General features: G+C 37.7%; 1 protein-coding gene, 1 long non-coding RNA gene and 1 other non-coding gene across 3 annotated transcripts in view; 1 reads left to right on the forward strand and 2 right to left on the reverse strand.

The window, feature by feature from the left end:
• Positions 1 to 18,792, forward strand: part of MYO3B (myosin IIIB) — a 700,839-nt gene that overhangs the window by 543,631 nt on the left and 138,416 nt on the right. The window lies entirely within an intron of this gene.
• Positions 2,002 to 18,792, reverse strand: part of LOC103106667 (uncharacterized) — a 29,128-nt gene continuing 12,337 nt past the window's right edge. The window contains exons 3-6 of the long non-coding RNA XR_008911229.1: positions 17,951 to 18,081; positions 5,965 to 6,111; positions 4,902 to 5,038; positions 2,002 to 2,741 (exon numbers count right to left, since the gene is read on the reverse strand). This is a non-coding gene — a long non-coding RNA (uncharacterized LOC103106667). The remainder of the gene's footprint in view (positions 2,742 to 4,901; positions 5,039 to 5,964; positions 6,112 to 17,950; positions 18,082 to 18,792) is intronic.
• Positions 14,069 to 14,172, reverse strand: LOC130454131 (U6 spliceosomal RNA). Its single transcript, XR_008911815.1, has one exon. It is a non-coding gene; the product is annotated as a U6 spliceosomal RNA (small nuclear RNA).

Here is an 18,792-nt window from a genome sequence, read left to right on the forward strand (position 1 = left end):
GTATTAATGTCCCAATTTTCTCACATTCCTTCCAACATTTGTCATTTTCGTTTTTGATCATGTTAGCCAATCTGATAGGTGTGAGACGGTATCTCAGAGTTGGTTTAATTTGTATTTCTCTAATCAATGGCGATTTGGAGCTTTTTCCATATAACTATAGAGAATTTTAATTTCTTTCTCTGAGAACTAGACATGTCTTCTAAAAATCCACATGGATTAGTGACTTACCTGTGTGTCCACTTCAGTCTCTTTAGACAATATCTCATTTTTCTTCTTACCAGAATTGTTCTTGTCTTTGGGCATTCATGAGAGATCCCTGTTCCTGTTGAATTTTACTCCACTGGAACCTACCTATAATATTTCTGCAGCCTCCCTCTCCCAAAATTTATGTGTATGAAAGACAATGTTTAACTTTTTTCTCCTTTATCACAGATCCCAAGTTGAAGTAGCCACTTTCCCCGTGATTTCCACCATTTCTACCCTAGCCGTCAGTTTCTTCTCATTGGTGAAAATCAGATCCATAATAGAATTTCCCCTGTTCCTCTACCCTTTCAAGGATGAAATTACCATTAAGGCAAGTCAATTATTAATTGCTCTATTTTTTTGGAAGAAGGAAGAATCCTGCATTTGTTTGGATAACTGGAGTTCCCCATCACTACAATAACTATTCTTTTGTGCTTTCAAGTCATACTTATGATCAGTTTCTTCAACTTCTTGCTTTTCTCTTTCTTTCTAGGTTGTCTGTAGTATATTCTAATGAATAAATTATATCTATTTCTGTTCCCATTGACCATCATACAAATACTCTTCATAAACTTCCCTGTCTTGTTTTCTGGATTTTCTTAATATATAACATTACTCTGTCCCTAGGCCACCCTTTTACCTGTCCAGCTTCTTTTGAATAAGTTATGTCCTTCAGAACCACATTCAAGTCATAAAAGTCATCCCATGTAGGCTCAATGATAAGTGAGGTCAATTTTGTCTCCTTGCACTGGGTTTTCTAGTTCACGTAGCTCATTACCTATTTTTGGACATTTGAGTGTAGACCTCTAAGTTCACAAGTTTTGGTGGTACAGAAGATAGAGTGCTGGACCTAGTAGAGTCGAGGTTCAAATGTGGTCTCAGATACTTATTAGCTTAGTGAACTTGGGCAATTCACTTCTCCTCTGTAGACCTCCATTTCCTCAACTGTAAATTGGGGGTAATAGTATCACTTTCCAAGGATTATTGTGAGAATCAAATGAGATAATAGTTTTACAGTAGTTAGTACAGTACCTGGCAAATAGTAGGTACTTAATAAATGCTTATTTTCTCCCTTTATTTCTTCCTCCTTTCTTCCTTTCTTTTTCCCTTCCTTCCTTCAAATATCTATGTGTTTCTATCCTCCTACATCATAGCCACTTAATCTTCCATAATTTCTTGGCCAAGATCATATCTACTTAGAATATTGATTTTCTTATCATTGATAGCAGTACACTAATAAAATGAATTGAAATTTAAGGAGAAGCAAAATGTCAAGACCAGATCTAAAGCTGAGTAGAATCTCAAAGGCTATCCAATCCAATCCCTTTGTTTTAGGAATGAGGAGACTGGAGATCAGGGAAGTTAAAAGACTTTCCCCAAACCAAGTAGTCTACATCAGAGGTGGGATTTAAATCCAGCTCCTTTGGCATTGGATATAGTCTCATTTCCACTGTATCTATTATGCTGAAGGGATTGATTATTTATTTTTAATTTTTTCTTCATTTCTTCACCAAGTAGATATGTACAAGTAATTTAATGTAGAAGGATAACTCACTTACCTCTTACCTCTTAATTTCCCAGAGAGAGGTATGGATGAGGATTAATGGAGTAATATTTGGAGACTAGATTGGTCTCATTGGATAAAAAGAATGACTTAAGTAATGATGTGGTCTGACTAATAATAAAAAATTTAAAACAACACATGGAATGTAGCATTAATATTTTGATTGTCAGAGTTCCTGGAAATTTTAATATGGGAAGTTTATAGGGTTATAACCAACCTTACAGTTTAATCTTTAATTAAATACACATTAATTGAAAGAGTAAGACTAGGACTATATTCTCAAATTTTTTCAGGATGTGCTAACTCTAGCCACTAAATATTTTATCCATTTTATGGAACAAGTTTGAATTTTGAAGAATCAATGAGCAAATTCTAATTTCCTTTGCAACATTTTTGACTGATTAAATCATGGCAATGCCATGTGCTCTCAGCTTATTAAAATGCTGGAATAACTGTTGTTAACAGACAGTGATGGTAAGTAAGAGAAAGGGCCCCTTTTTTTCTTTTTTTTTTCTTTGAAGCTGGAGCTAGTTGTGAATAGGTTCAGTATTTAAAGATGTGCAAATAGGCTCCGCATTTAGAACTTAGTCTACAGAGTAAGGCAAGAGTAAATCTCCACTGTATAATTCTAAAGTTCAAATGTTTTTGATTAGCATCCTGCTGTCTTATTGGTACCTCCTGGAAGGCAGTAAGATTAGAGAGTGCGTGAGTTCCTTATATCTCAGCGTGATTGAGTCCAGGTCCAGAGAGCAGGGCAGGAACCTAGATGAAGAGCAGCAGCAATTCATGCTCCTGCCCCATGGCCTCAGTCCTTCAAGTACTGTTCATATGGAGGGATTTCGATGATTTCATCTTTCATTTGATCATATTTTTAAATGAGACACTTAGCAAAGTGGCAAGTGGATGGTAGTTGTTGAGATTCTTCTAGAGCAATCTAAAATGGAAACAAAACCAGGAGTTGTCAGTTTCTTGTTAATACTGGTAATAGCATGAGTGCAAGGGATATTCATTCATTCCCACACATTTTCATTATGAGAGGATGTTCCTTTATCTTTCTAGATTATAAAATTAAATTGATGAAATGAAGAAAGAAGAGGCTATTACTGAATTTGACAAGCCTGAGAAAAAATGAACATAATCTAGAATCATTGTGTTAGACCTTAAAGATCCCAGAGTATAATTCTTGGTTTTTACAGATCAGAGAATAGAAACTAAAAGAGATCAAAGTGGTCTAGCATAGAACTGCAGAAGGAGTACCCACTGTTGGAGTAAGAGGACTGCCTGTATCATTTGTGGGTGACCTTGGGGAAGTCACTGGGGTTTATAAAAGCAAAAAAGTTGATCTGTAAGGTCCCTTCTAGGTCTGAATCTCTGAGCCTCTCAATATGACTACTGGCACTAGAATCTACACTTTCTGAATCTGTCTTGTGCTATTTGCATTACATCGTGCTTTAGTCACTATCCTATCTAGGTGGGTTTTAAAAAAGCAGAGACAGATTTAAGGGAGATCTTGGTGAATTGTATCTGGATGCTGGGAGTAAATAGAATGAAATCTGATCTTTCCCTCCCTCAGTTTTGGATTATATTCATAAAGGTAGGGAGATAGAAAATTGAAGGAGACTATGGGAATGTGGATGGGGGATGGAAAACAGAAAAAAAAAACTTGGAGTCTTTTAAAAAGATTTCTCTTTGTTTCACTCTTTAAGTACGTGGCACCTGAAACTGTGAGCCCTGCTTCTTTGATAGAACCACATGATGAACTGTTTAAGGAAGTTCACAGGGTAGAGTTCCAATCTGGAAGAGGAAAGAACAAATCAGAATTGCGTGCTCCCTGAGCTCCGCTTCTGATTAGCCTAAGATTTCAGGGTGTTTTTTCCCCCTGGGTTTTTGGCTGAGTAGTCTGGGAAGCAAGTTGACAGGCTGGATGGCTCTTCTCACATACCACTGAGGAGCCTTTGGGCAGAAAAGCCAGGAGAGGAAAATGAAATGCAGAGTGATAAACAAAATGAATGTCCCTGTGAGGAAAAACACACCTTTTTCTGCCTCTTGAGAAAAAAAGAAACGGAGCAAAGGAGCAAAGGAAAGCTACAACCAGCATATAATGAAAAGTAGCTGGAAAATAGCATCTGAAGCAGTAATCAAATAACTTTATACAAGTATGATCAGATTATTATAAAAGGAATTAGATAATTAATTGAAAGTTGGCTATTTAAAAATTATGCGCAAAAAAGAATTTCAAGCTTCCATGTAGTAAGTATTAAACATTAATAGAGTTCCCAGAATTAAAATATTAGTAGAGATGGTTTCTTTTTTTTGTACTTTCATCTCCAGCACTTGGCAAAAAGGAGCTTAATCAATATTTGTCAATTGATTGTCAATTCTTTCTAGGGATCTTTGTGGTGGAGTATAGAGAATGCTGGATTGAGAGTAAGAGAACCTGGATCCAAATACCAACTCTCTCACTTACTGCCTTGTATGGCTAGCTAGCTAAATTCCTTTTTCCTCTCTGGGCTCAGCTTCTTCCTCTGTAAAATGAGAGAATGATATTGGTCGTCCTTTAAGGTTTCCTCCAGTTCCAAGTCTGTTAGGCAAAGGCATAACCTTTGCGGATGTAATTTCATCTTCACAATATCCCTGTGTTCTAAAGGAAGGATCTCAATCACAGTTTTAAAGATCAGTAAATTGAGTCCCATAGATGTTAAGAGCGCTCATTGCATTGCTCTGAAGTTAGCCACCATGAGAGTCTTAGGACAATCAGAGCTTCTTTAGAGAGGACTAGAGAGGACCAAGGCAGAGCCCAGGACAGAGTCATGGGTCGTCCCCTTTCTGCTTCGTTTTCTGTCCTTTGACCAGGCTCAGAATCCTTGTAATACACCGCAGGGAGAGTTCAGTGTAGATATCAGCTCTACGAGTGCAGGAATGGAGGGAGGAGCCCTAAAAAAATCCCCAATTTCCCACAGATGGCATTGCTTAAGTCAGTGCATGATTTTGCTTGGCTCTTTTCTGGCTCGAGGAAAAAGCTGATGAGAAACACAAATCTTGTGTGTTCTTGATCTCCCTCCGCAGTGTGTGCCCTGCAGTTTGTCTTACCCACCTCGACCACAATCACAGCCTTGTGTCCTTGGGGCCCTTCCCCTTCAGCAATCACAATATTCTTCCAACCTGGCTGTGGTTTCGTCGGGTCAGTCCTTGGCTCTGAGGGTCCTTCACAAGACAAGCATGACGACTTTTCTACAAGACACAAGCCGTAAGGAGAAGAAGCTTTTAAAAATGCAGTATAGAACACCAGCAAGTGCTTGGAGAAGGGATTTAGCTATTGGAACCACACAGTAGAATTGCTGGAGCAGGATCTCGGCCGGAGAACCAGCGCTGATACTCTCCAGCAGCACCGCTGAGAAAGTGTGTAGCTTTCATAGCTGTCTGGGGACAGGAAGAACAGCTAATCTTCTACCATGAAGGAAGGCAGCGACACATGTACCTAGAGAGACACAGTGGTATCCCCACTGGTCAAAGACGCTAAACTCTGGGATTACTAGAAAAAGCTCATTTTGGAACCATTTTTTGTTCAATCAGTTTATTTATAGCTGGCCCTGCATCGAGATCTGGAAGTCATTCACTGGATCATAACGTTATAGAGAACCCCAAGTGGAACAAGGCTACGGTTTAGCACCTGATTTTTTCCCCACAACTAGAATGGAAGATCAATTCCCCTTAAGTCAGTTTTACTTTAGGGGTGAATTCTTAGCCCCTTATTCTTTTGAACAATCAACACCACATCAGGGCCTTCTTCTTTTTTGTAAAAACCCTTACTTTCTTAGAATCAATACTATGTAGTGGCTTTAAGGCAGAAGAGTGGTAAGGGCTAGACAATGAGGGTTAAGTCACTTGCCCAGGATCACACAGTTAAGAAGTAACTGTCCTCCCATCTCTCAACTTGGCTCTCAATCTATTGAGCCACCTAGATGCCCCCAAACCTTCTTTTTTACATTTCTCTAGAAAATTACAGTTAGCAGGGCAAAAGAATGTGAGCTGTGTAAGGACTGGGAGGGTTTTTTTTTCCTTCTTATTTTCTAACACTGTGGCACATAGTAGGTGCTTAATAAATGTTTGTTGGATATTAATAACCTTGTTCACACTAAGACTTTATGTGAACTTACATAAAAGCTTATCTGGAACCAGATGGATAATCATGTCCATTTTCTTAGCCATTTCTTTTTGGATAAAATGTTCTACTTGAATCCATGAAAATGCAGTTGGATTTTCAATTGTGTCCCAAACCAAGAGACTCATTTCCTTTTGAGGACCTTGTGAAACAAAAAGAGAGACTATAAAAACGCAGTTTGGTTATTTTCTCAAGCATCAAGCTTTGAATTGATATGCAGGAAGAGTGTAAATCCTGGAATTTTTTTACTACTAGATTCCCTGATTCCTAAAGTTGAGGCTTAGTATTGTTCCATTTTCTCTGCCAGAACTGACCCTTTCTCTAAACAAGGATCCTGTTATAAGGGGGGATGGATTATTTGAACATATGGATGTAAAGAAGTTCACATCATTGATAGATGCTTCATCTGCTGCTGCCAATTTTGTTAATTTGGGAAAGGATTAGGAGTTGTAGGCTCTGGGCCTGATTCTGGGGGAAGATCCAAGATGAATACACTGAGTTGCCAGAGAACTATTGTTTCAAATATTGTGAAATAAGATTTAGGTCCAATGTGTATAAATTCCTGACTGAAGAAAAGACTTTTCCCGTCCAGAGAAAAGACCAATGTCTCTCAGCTGCTTTGATAGAGGCATTAGATTCAATTCATATCAATTCAAGAAACATTTAAGTGTGTTTTAGGAGCTAGATGCTATGCTATATGCTGAGATTACAAAGACAGAAACAAAGTCCCTGCTCTCAAGGAGCTCACTTTCCTTTGGGAATAGATATGGAGACAAATATGGATATGGATATAGATTTGTGGATGTGTGCAATATATGTATATAAAATGTTAATTAAAAGGGAGATTTGGATAAAAGTCATATAAATGATAAATCACCATTGGTTTTCTTTTGTGCCTTTTAATTTTTAATTTAACCCTCACTTCACCACTAACTAAAGGTTAGTATTATTTATTTATTCCTAAACATAAAACTTATTTGATTTTGGTTCAGAGCTGAGAATTCAGAAGTTAAAAAGTCTGTGCTTGGGGAAATGGTTATTACTAGTATTCTCTAACGGTTAATGGGATGGGTATGATATTAAGGAGTAATATTGTGTTGTTGAGGGGAGGTTAGATGGTGTAGTGGATAGGGCACTAAGACTGGAGTCAGGAAAACTGATCTTATGAGTTCTAATCTGGTCTCAGACATTGACTTGCTATGTGACCCTAGGCAAGTCACTTAACCCCATTTGCCTCAACTTCCTCATTTGTAAAATGACCTGGTAAAAGAAATAGCAAACTACTCTGCCATGGGGTTATCTCTGCCAAGAAAGCCCCTAATGGGGCCATGGAGAGTCAGATAAAACTGTAAAAAGACCAAAACAACAATACTGTATTATTTGTTTTTTACACACATAAGATAATAAAATTCACCACTATTCTGTTCTAGTCCCAAATACAAATACAAAATGTGAGATAGTCCCTATCCTCAAAAAACTGCCTTCCAGTCAGGGAAACAATACACATAAGGGACTGGTGGCTAATTAAAGAGGAATGTTTTGATTTGAGTTTGGTTTGGTTTGACTGAGAAATCACTGGAATGATACCTTAGAGAGTAGATTATCATATCCTTTTGAGTTGAGATTTAGATAAAAACTTGTAACACTTGGAATTTTTAGATAAGCAATGAGCATTTTGTTCTGTGTATATTCTTTCTTTTTAGGATGTAAGTTCCTTGAGGACAAGGACTATCACTTTTGCATTTGTGTCTCTAGCACTTTGCACATAGTAAATGCTTAATGTGTTCTTTAACCAACAAGTTTTGGAGAATCAGATTATTTAATTTCCAATTAGTTTTTGATTTGCCTCTCCATGTACCCTTACTAATTATAATTTTTATTGCATTATGATCTGAAAAGGTGCATTTATTATATCTGCTTTTCTGCATTTGTCTGCAATGTTTTTATGCCCTAGTACATGGTCAATCTTTGTGAATATACCATGTGCTGCTGAAAAGAAGGTATATTTCTTTTTTATCCCTATTTACATTTCTCCATATATCTATTAACTAATTTTTCCAAGATTTCATTCATATCTCTTACTTTCTTGCTTATTTTTTGGTTTGATTTATCTTGATCTGATAGAGGAAGGTTGAGGTCTCCCACTAATATACTTTTACTATCTATTTCCTCCTTAAACTCCAATAGTTTCTCCTTTAAAAATCTGGATTTTGGATACCATTTGGTGTATACATATTGAGTACTAATATTTCTCCATTTTCTATACTGTCTTTTATCAGAATGTAATTCCCTTCCTTATCTCTTTTAATCAGACCTATTTTTATTTTGGCTTTGTCAAATATCATGATTGCAACTCCTGCCCCTTCTTTTTCTTAGTTGATGCCCAATATATTCTGCTCCAGCCTCTTACCTTTGCCCTTACCTTTATGTCTACCTGCCTTGTGTGTGTTTCTTGTAGACAACACATGGTAAGATTTTGGTTTCTAATCCACTGGCTATGTGCTCCATTTTATGGGTGAGTTCATCCCATTCACATTCAGAGTTATGATTACCATCTGTGTATTCCCCATCATTTTTATTTCCTCTTTAAGTCCTGACCTTTCTTCTGTCACTATTTCCTTTTACACCAGTGTTTTATTTTTAATCAGTCCCCCGAATTCCCACCCTTATTTTACTTTCCTTCCCACCCTCTTCTTTCTTGTTCCTCTCTTATTTCTCTTTAAGATCTATTAATAGACCCCCTCTCCAACCTTTCCCTCCCTTTTATTACTCCCTTCCCCACTCCCTTCCTTTGTATTCCCTCTCAACTTCCCTTGTCATATTAATAATGTAGGGTAAGATAGAATTCTATAATCCAATAGATCTGGCTGTTCATCCCTCTCAGACTGATTTCACTGAGAGTAAGGTTTAAGTATTACCTATTACCACTCTCTTCCTCCCCTTCTTATAAGAGTATTCTTCCCCATGTACCTCTTTATGTGGTATAATTTATCCTATTTTTCTTCTTCCTTCAAATTTCTCTTAGTTCCATCCTCTCTTTTTGTCCCCCATTTGATTTTTTATATATCATCTTAAACAAATTAATACCCCAACCTCTGCCCAAAAATAATTCTTCTATCTACTATGATGATGAAAATGATTTTTAAGAATTACAGATATCATTTTTCCATATATAGAGTGCATGAAGAGGAACAATGATAAACAAGTCTGGGAAAACAAGATGTCTATTGGAGCCAGATTGTGGAGAACCTTGATCACTAGGGCAAGGAGTTTATGTTTTATCCTATAAGTAATGCAAAGCCTCCAAAAGTTTTTATGATGTCATCAGAACAATATATTATAAAGATATCTTATCCAGGTTATGGAAAATGAATTAGAGATAAGAATAGACGGGAATAGAAAACCTAATTTTTTGGTTATTACATTAGTTGGGTCATAACAGATAACAATTAAATATCATTTATACATTTGCAAAGCAATGCATTGTCTTGTTTGAGCCCCAAAACAATCCTGTCATTTGGGAATCAATGGGAATTTAGGTCTTTTTTTTTTTGTAGTTAAGCAAATTAAGACTCAAGTTAAATTCTTTACCCATAGTCAAATGGTTAATATGTATCAAAAGCAATTTGAACTCAGGTCTTCCTGACTGGAGTATAGCACACCAACCTACAATGCAACTCTCCTTTTTAAAGGAGATTCTAAGGGTGACTAGAGTGGATAGAGAACCAGACCTGGAGATAGGAGGTCCTGGGTTCAAATTTGCCCTTAGATACTTCAAGGTGTGTGATGCTAAGCAAGTCACTTAACCCCAATTGATTAGCACTTAACACTCTTCTGCCTGGGAACCCATAGTTAGTATTAATTCTAAGACAGAAAGTGAGGGTTTCAAAAAAGAAGAGGGTGCTAAGTTTCTAAATCTAGGTTAATGGGGACACTCTTGGTATCATAAGTAACAACAAGGATATTCTGGGTAAGGGATTTTGAGGATTAAGATAATGTGGTTGTGGGGGCAGCTGGGTAGCTCAGTGGATTGAGAGCTAGCCCTAGAGACGGGAGGTCCTAGGTTCAAATCTGGCCTCAGACACTTCCCAGCTGTGTGACCCTGGGCAAGTCACTTGACCCCCATTGCCTAGCCCTTACCACTCTTCTGCCTTGGAGCCAATACACAGTATTGACTCCAATATGGAAGGTAAGGGTTTAAAAAAAAAAAAGATAATGTGGTTGTGTTGAATTTGGAATTCACCCACTGTCACATTTTCAGTGTGTTTTCTCAACTATTCCTGCAAAATGTAGAGCTGGCTTTAGGGATGTATATATACCATGGTGACAGATAGACCTCACAGCAGCTCGTATAGTTGATCTAATTGCTCTGAAATGTTTTCCTTAACATATAGATAACTCCTCATTAACTTCCCATTGTTTTTAGAGTATTAGAGCATGTCAGAGATGGGGGAAACCTTAAAGATCATCTAGGCTAACTCTCTTGTTTTGTAAATGAGGAAAGAGATGGAGGAACATGAAATGACTTGTCCAAAGTCATGTAGGTGATAGAAAAAAATTTTAATATTAGAATATTCAAAAAATTCATCATGTAGACTTGAGTTATATAATGATTATAACCTAAATAGTTGACTCCAAGGCCCATCTTACCTGTATGCAGTAGGCAAGTGATTTGAAGGTTGCTACAATTATACCCCTCCTATTGGTTTGCCATGGCACCATTAGAGTTTCCCCAGAAGTCTTATGAAAATATGTACATATTACACTATATATATATATATATATAATAATAATAAACTATAAGACTTAATTTCTAGTACCAATTATACTCCTACATGGCTATCTGACCTTGGGCAAGTTATTTCATGTCTCTAGATCTTTTTTCCTTTCTTTTTTTGAGGGTAGAGTAGTTGATCCTCTAAAGTGTTTTCAATTTTTAAAGTTCCCTTATTCTGGGTTACCTGAAAGGGATAATATACTAATATGTTTATTAGTTCATTAGATTAACTAGCTGACATCTAAAAAAGAATAGAATCATAAAGGAATGGCATGAGGGTGGCCAGGCTCAGTGGATAGAGAGCCAAGCCTAGAGAGGGAGATGCTGAGTTCCAATCTGGCCTCAGTGTGACCCTAGACAAGTCACTTATCCTCCATTGCCTAACCCTTATTCCTCTTCTACCTTAAAGCTAATCCGTAGTATTGATTCTAAGATGAAAGATAAGAATTTAAAAATAAAATAAAATAAAGAAATGCCATACTAGATAGTCAAATTTGATGAGGAACTTAAGAGTTAGAAAATTCCATAACAATAAATGGCACCAGGAAGAATAACAACAGTATACTAGGATGTTGAGCCAGAAGGAAGTCACTGATAGAATGACAGGAGAATATGTGAGGGAAAAATAAAAGTTTTTGGGAAGAGATAGATTGCTCATGGAATGCAAAAATGTACTAAAGACAAAACTCCTCTTCATCCGAATACATCTAATTCAGAATTGGGTTTGTCAGTTATGGATTATCTGAGGCCCCTCCTTCCCTATTCCAGCACTGTCTAACTTTTTTCATCTTCTACAAGAAGGCCAGCAAAGGCAGGGAGAGGTGAAACTCAATTTCAGCATTTTTCATTGCTGATTCCCAAGTCCCTGGGCTACAATGGTTTGTGGAGCCATTACTGCAGAAAATTCCTAAGCAATGAGAAGAATCACTACTGTTTCTGTCCCATTCCAAAATTCAAGTGAATTTTAGGGAGAGGCACAATTTCTAAAATAATCTCTACAAATGTTAGCTTCTCCATTTTGCAAATATATACAGCATAATTAATGATATAAGTAGAAAGTATAACACATGCTACGAATTTGGTCCAATTTTCATTTTCCAACCACTGGCTGTTGTATGAGTTAATCTTCACTTCGGTTTTCTTCTGATTAATTTTTTACATCACGCCCCTTCAGCACCTAATATATAGCTTGGATTATCTTGTACTAGTTATCATTGTCTAGTTGTTTCATGTTTTTTCCTATATCCCTTAAATCAGGTGTTTGTCTATATACGTTGTCCCCTTAACTAGATTTTTAGGTTCTTGAAGACAAGAATCTTTTCTTTTGCTGATCTTGCCTCAAGTACTTAGAATCAGGTCTTTCAAGAGTTCCATGCAATCTGTACAAATGAACTTTGATTTTCTATGTGGTAGTATTTGTAGAGACTGGACTATTGTTTAAAAGTAACACATTTGGTAGTATCATTTTTTTTCCTTTTTTTAAGACCCATTTTTTCTGTCCTACTAACAACTCTAAGACAGAAGGGCGTGGGCTAGGCAAATGGAGTTAAATGACTTACCCAGGGTCACATAACTGGAAAGTATCTGAGATCAAATTTGAACTCATATTCTCCTGACTCCGGGCATACCTCTCATTCCACTATGCCACCCAGCTCCCTGTAATATCATTTTCTTGGAGAAAATTTTATCTGACTAACAAAGAAATTACTAAGTCACTTTGAAGAATGTAGGCTGTTTATGGGTGGAAGTACCAAAAGCATATACTGTGGTTGCCTATACATTAGTACAGGATGTTCCAAACGTCTTAGTGGAGTTTTAAGCTTTTAAGTTTTAATAGCTTTGATAAACGTAAGATTTTATCCTCCCAAATGTCATGAAGACAATTTACAAAGGAGATCAATCAATCGGTAAAAACTTTGAGCAGTTATACTTCTATTCTGAAGTAATATAAGAAGTAGATTTTTTTTAATAGAGGTAATTGACATTCTAAGCATGCAAAAATCACAATAAGTTTGCAGGAATTACATCCAGCAGGGAGAAAGACTTGGGCTCCTGTTTAATATAAAAGATTCCTGAAAATAAAAATAAATGGCTGAAAAATATTTTTAAAGCGCTCTCAAGTCCCCAGGATGATACAATTAGCTCAAGCATAATACAGAAAGAAGACCACAAGTTAACAGCTGCAAGGATATTATTACTTTGGAAAAACAGATGCAAAACCAAGCAAGACATGCAAACTCTCCTGGTTGCAATTTAATTCTCCTTGTCATTCTTACCTAGTTGCTCTTCTTCTATAAAGTCAATATTGGGCTAATAATTAACCAGTTAAGGTGAAATTGAAGGTCCCAATATACAGTCACTAACGTGCATTGTATGTGGACAGTAAAACCCTCTCTAGTAGAAGTGTCTATCAATATCTGAGAAAAGCTTGATTTTTTCCCCCATCTCTATGACAGTCAACTCAAGTAAATCACATAATCTTAAATAGGATAATACGGAAATGTGATTATGTTAATACAAGGCATTTTCTTATATTTCTTATCCTGGTCCTGGAGTCTTCTTATTTAAGACTGAGGACCATTTAGGCATAAATGGATTAATTTTGCTTGGTCACTATTTAATTTGTTGAGATTGATCAATTTAAGGTACAATTGTTGAGGTTTTCACCCAATTTGGCAATTTTAGCAATGCAGATATTTTCCTTTTGCCTAAGGCAATAATAGACAAGGATGCAAACATTGCTTTAAAGAGGGTGTCAGCTGATTTACATATTTTAAAAGTATTAAGATCAAAAGTAATGAGAATTTAATCCATATGGCATGTAAGAGATAAATAGGAATATTAATACTATATCAAACACTAATTGCAGAAAACACCGGAGATCAGATTTTGAGAATGGAACAGAAGGATAAAAATGGACTCTTTATGAAGTTAAGCTCTGATTAACTGGGGGTGGGGGGGTGGGGGGAAGGACAGTTAGGGTTGATGGGTTTTAGCCAAGGATAAAGTAGAGGCTTGGAGAGAACTACTTATATATTTCATTTTACTTTATCAAGGAATAGGAAAAGGCCTTTTAAATGAGCTTAGATATTAAGATACATCTTTTTTGGTCCAAGAATCTTTTGTTGGTTTTTGGTGTTCCCTTTCATTGTCCCCTAGAAAATTTGCAGAGGCTGGAGTAAGGCAAAACCAGAGTGTGTGAAAACTAAAAACCCTCAATATATACTAATCAAAATATCTGATATTCATGTAGCACTTTAAGGTTTTCAAATTTTTTTCATGTCATTTCATTTTATCTTCAGTACAGCCTTGTCAACTGAGATCCTACGGGTAGTATTGCATCCATTTTACATGTCATCATTGCATATGAGCCATGCTAATCTTCTCTGTATTGTTCCAATTTTAGTATATGTGCTGCTGAAGCAAGCATCGTGAACCCATTTTGCAGAGAAGGAAATTGAGGCTCAGAGAAGTGAATGCACCCTGGACACACAGCTAATGTGTATTGAGATCAGAATTTGAAAACAGATCTCTCCTGACACCAAGCCCAGACCTTTTCTACAGTATACCACCAAAAGAGAGGACCCTAACTAAGACAAGCCTTGCTTTGAGTGATTAAGTAATTGAAAATGGCAGCATTTCAATGATTGTCTGCTCAGATAGAAAGCAGAGTGAATACACAAGAATTCGCTATCCAATTCAATCAAGACTCTGCAGTTCACCCATCTTTGCAAGGGCATAAATTTCCGTTCCCCCCCCCCATAGTAGTTGTGGATTAAGGGGATCAACCCCTCCTCCCTACCCCCCACCAAAAAAAATACCAATAGGATGAATTTAGCTTAAGGTTGCCTGGAGTGAGAGTGTTTGTTGGTCCAAATGGGAGTTTTCCCTCTAAGTGAAGCTAATTGGCTTGTGTGGAAATGAGACATGGAACCTTGGTTTCAGGGGTAAAACACTAACAAGCTTAGGAGTAGCCGGAGTTGAAATTCAATTACAAATCAGGGAAAATAACAAAAATAAGCCAAATTGGTCCCCTATCCTCAGTGTTTTCCTGCCTAACTGTTGTTAACTGAAAAGAAGAATTCACAGAAAGATGCAACCTATCCCCACATGAGCCACAGTGTCAGGATTGTAGAGCTTGGGCTGTCCTCATCACTAATAGAATTTGTACACTTCCGGTGAATTATGCCTCTCCACCAGCACTCAGATCTCCAAATAGGGCCCTACAGGGAGAGTCCCTGTGCCCCAAATAAGCCTTGTAGGAAAAGATTTGAAAAGCAAATATACCCAAGTGACTGCCACTTTCAGATTACGCAAATAGGTTTTTTCTTCTTTTTAACCTTTTATCTTCTGTCTTAGATAGATACAAAGTATCAGTTCTAAGGTAGAAGAGTGATAAAGGCTAGGTATTTGGGGTTAAGTGACTTTCCCAGGGGCACAGCTAGGAAGTGACTAAAGTCAAATTTGAACCCAGGTCATCCTGACCCAGACCTGGGGCTCTATCCACTGTGCTACCTAGCTGTCCCTCCACTTGGGGAATTGTCGCATGAATAATGGACAGAACCCACTGGGACTGCTCCAGGTTCCTGTATGACTTCTTTGCACAAGAAAATCTGCAACTAAGGACATAAGTGGCCTTTTCTGAATTATGCTTTATGTCCTCTTAACTTTTTTTTTGCTCCTCCCTAAACATAAGCAGCAAAACAATGGTCAGCAAACAACAGAGTCCAGTCAGTCCTTGAGAAGGTGAGCCCAGGAAAGACAAGAGAAGGGTAGGTTCTATACGAAATTTAAAGGATTTTAGGACATTGAAGAAAGGCATATCCTCCTGAACTGGTTTTACCAATACCCAGAAATAAAGAGATGAATAAAATATCTGACAATAAAATTGTTTCCAGAGAATGATTGGCTTAGGTCTAACCAACATCAGTATAGCTAAGTTCTAACAATCTGAATTTGTCAACATGGAATCTAGAAACCCCAAACTTGTAGCCTAGTAAGATCTGATGAGCCCCAAGTTTTAGGATTAGCTTGTAAATTGGAGACCCCAAAGGTTGTCCTTGTTCCCTGTTCCTGTGAGAATACACCCTGAAGGGAATCTCAGACTAGCAGTATCAGACTGAATAATGGACCCCAAGGTAAATGACAATCCCCAGGTGGGGGCCAACCCCAACCCAAGTGACTCTTTAGTACAGTAGGCAGCAAGTCAGTCTTGTAAGCTGAAGGTCCTGAGCTCAATCCTGGAAAGGAGGGTGTGATACAGTGGGAGAAGCTTCTGAAGACAAGAAGAGTCACTTGGCTTGGCCTTGGTCCTACCTGAAGGGGATTGACTGTGGGGTCCATTATTCAGTCTGAAACTGCTAGCCTGAGGTTCCCTTCAGGGTGGATTCTCATGGGAACAGGGAACAAGGACAAGCTTTGGGGTCTCCAACTTACAAGCTAATCCTAAAACTTGGGGTTCATCAGATCTTACTAGGCTACAAATTTGGGGTTTCTAGATTCCATGTTGACAAATTATAGATGGATAACCACTCATTAAGAACACCAAAGGAGGCAGGGCAATACAAAAAAAAACCTCCCAGGTCCTTTGCAAGCCTCCAGTGGTAGTAGGGAAGACAAGATTCCATCCATATTCTGAGGAGGTCAAGCTTATCAAAAAAAGAAGGGAGGAAGTAAAGTAGATTTGACTTCATTCTTATGCTCACATTCTTCTTCTATCTAGTCTTCTTCCTAAGCTTATTAAAGTTTTGAGGTATATGGAAGCTTTTCCAAAGATTAGTGGTGAGGAATACACCATCAGAGATAGCTCAGAGGTACAGTGGATAGGAAAATGATCTTATTGTTGGAAAGATTTGAGTTTAAAGCTGACCTTGGAAACTAGCTCAGTGAGCCCTGGGAAAGTCACTTAATTCCTACTTACCTCAGTTTCCTCATCTGTAAACTGAGGATCATACAGGCACCTACCTTCCAGGATTGTGGTGAGGATAAAATGAAATATTTGTAAAGGATTTTGCAAATGTTTAAATGCTAGCTATCATTAGATTCCATGATGGGCCACATCTGTTACAGATATTCATATACCTGATATAGGTCATGTATCCTGTGAGTATTTAATTAATGTGTTGATTGAAATTCCCTTTGATGGAAGTCTGCATATTCCTTAGTATTTATATATCTCCAGTTGCAAGATACTAGACTCTGCAGCTCAAAAATCTAATTTATGTTTCCCTTAAAACTATTTGGGGAGCTAGGTGGCACAGTGGATAGATTCATAAAGACTCATCTTGAGTTCAAATCTGGCATCAGACTTACTACGTTGCCCTAAGTATGACACTTTGCTTTTGCCTCAGTTTCCTCGTCTATAAAATGAACTGGAGAAGGAAAGGGCAAACCACTCCAATATCTGTGCCAAGAAAACCCCAAATGGGGTCAAGAAGAGTTGGACATGACTAGAACAACTGAACAACAGCAAATATAACCATTTAGATCATTTGGTAAGTTAGTTCCTTCTCTTCCACTCTGGGTCTTTTTGTCCATTTATCTCTGTCTCTCTCTAGTATAGGGCATTTTTTAAAAGGTTTTAGTTCCAGGTGACCACAGGCCAGGTCATTTGCTGCAGCAAGTAGCTAGCATTATCGCCCTGTTCTGAGTTGTTCTATTTCAAGCTTCATGAATTATCTGCCTAAGAATCAGTGACTCAGCAGCCTCCTGAATTCTGAGGATGTTTGAAGCCAAAGGCTAACACAGATGTGATTTCCTCAAAGAAGACTGTGAGTTCTCCCCTGTCCGTGATATTGGGGCTTTTGGATGATATTTGATACCAATGTGTACTTTTAAAAGGCTATTTTGAATTTGAGAGGATTCATTTTCCTGCAAGACAATTTAAACAGGGAAGCATTTCATCAGCTTCTCTCCCCAAGTCCAGAAGTACTTCTGAAATGTGAAGCAAAGAAGTCTCTCACTGCCCTCGAGCTCTTTCACAACATCAAAAGCTTTAATGAAAATGTTTTCCTCAAACCTCAAGCATTTCCAAATATTAAATGTGAAGAGGAAAGCTTTTTCTCTGGCCTGGAAGTGTTCTAAAGCTGCAGGGTTTGGGGGGAGGGGAGAGAGGAGGGGGGACTAGTTTTCTTCCCTTATTATTCTGAAATAGATTTAATCTTATTCCCCAGTCTCCTCAACGGGGTAACATAAACAAACATACCTGTGTGGGGCTGGCTGCTCTCCAATGCTATTCTCAGTGGTTCATTTGGAAGAAGGAGGAGGAGCACACGTCCACCACAAAGAAAAAGCAAGCTGTTATCCTAGGCTGGCAAATGCAGGGATGGACGGAGGCTGTAAGAAAGAGGGGTAAAAGCTTAATGCCAGGGCAATAGGGTGGGCAATTCTAGAGAACTATTATGGTGATGCTGGAGATGGAAAGGGAAGTGGCTGGGCAGGTTTTATTCACAGCATTACGGAGCCTAAAGTCTTACAGGTTGGTTGCAGTTTTCCCCCAGGAGACTTAGTTGTAAAATTTGAAGTTGCATCCTCTCTTGGTTTCCTTTTTGTTGTTGTTCTGTGTGTTATGATCAAAAGTACCAATTTGTGTATTTTCAGTGTTTGTGTGATTATTTTCCACTGTTATATGTCACTAATGAAGGGTTTGGGACACATACAATAATACCCCTTACCCCTCACTTCATGATGCCTAACTTTTTATTATAATTTACCTTTTCCTCTCATTTATCTTCTTTTTTCCCCTCTGACATCGAATATTCAGGAAATTAAGACTTCAGTAGGTTTATGTGATTTCATCAGAATAAGCATTCCCTCCAAGAATGCAGATTACAGCACAGGTGACCTTTTCATCTCTTGCTATTCTTGTCTATCTTTCTCACCATCTTCTTTTTTTGGTTGAGAATTTTATTAATTTTTTGTTTGTTAATTACTTTAAAATTCCCAAGTATCTCCCTCCATCTTTCCTCTCCCTACACTGGAGAAAGCATCATTAGACAAAAATGTGTGTAGATAGATAGATAGATAGATAGATAGATAGATAGATAG

The sequence above is a fragment of the Monodelphis domestica genome, chromosome 4, assembly GCF_027887165.1.
Source record: "Monodelphis domestica isolate mMonDom1 chromosome 4, mMonDom1.pri, whole genome shotgun sequence".
NCBI classification, from domain to species: Eukaryota; Metazoa; Chordata; class Mammalia; order Didelphimorphia; family Didelphidae; genus Monodelphis; species Monodelphis domestica.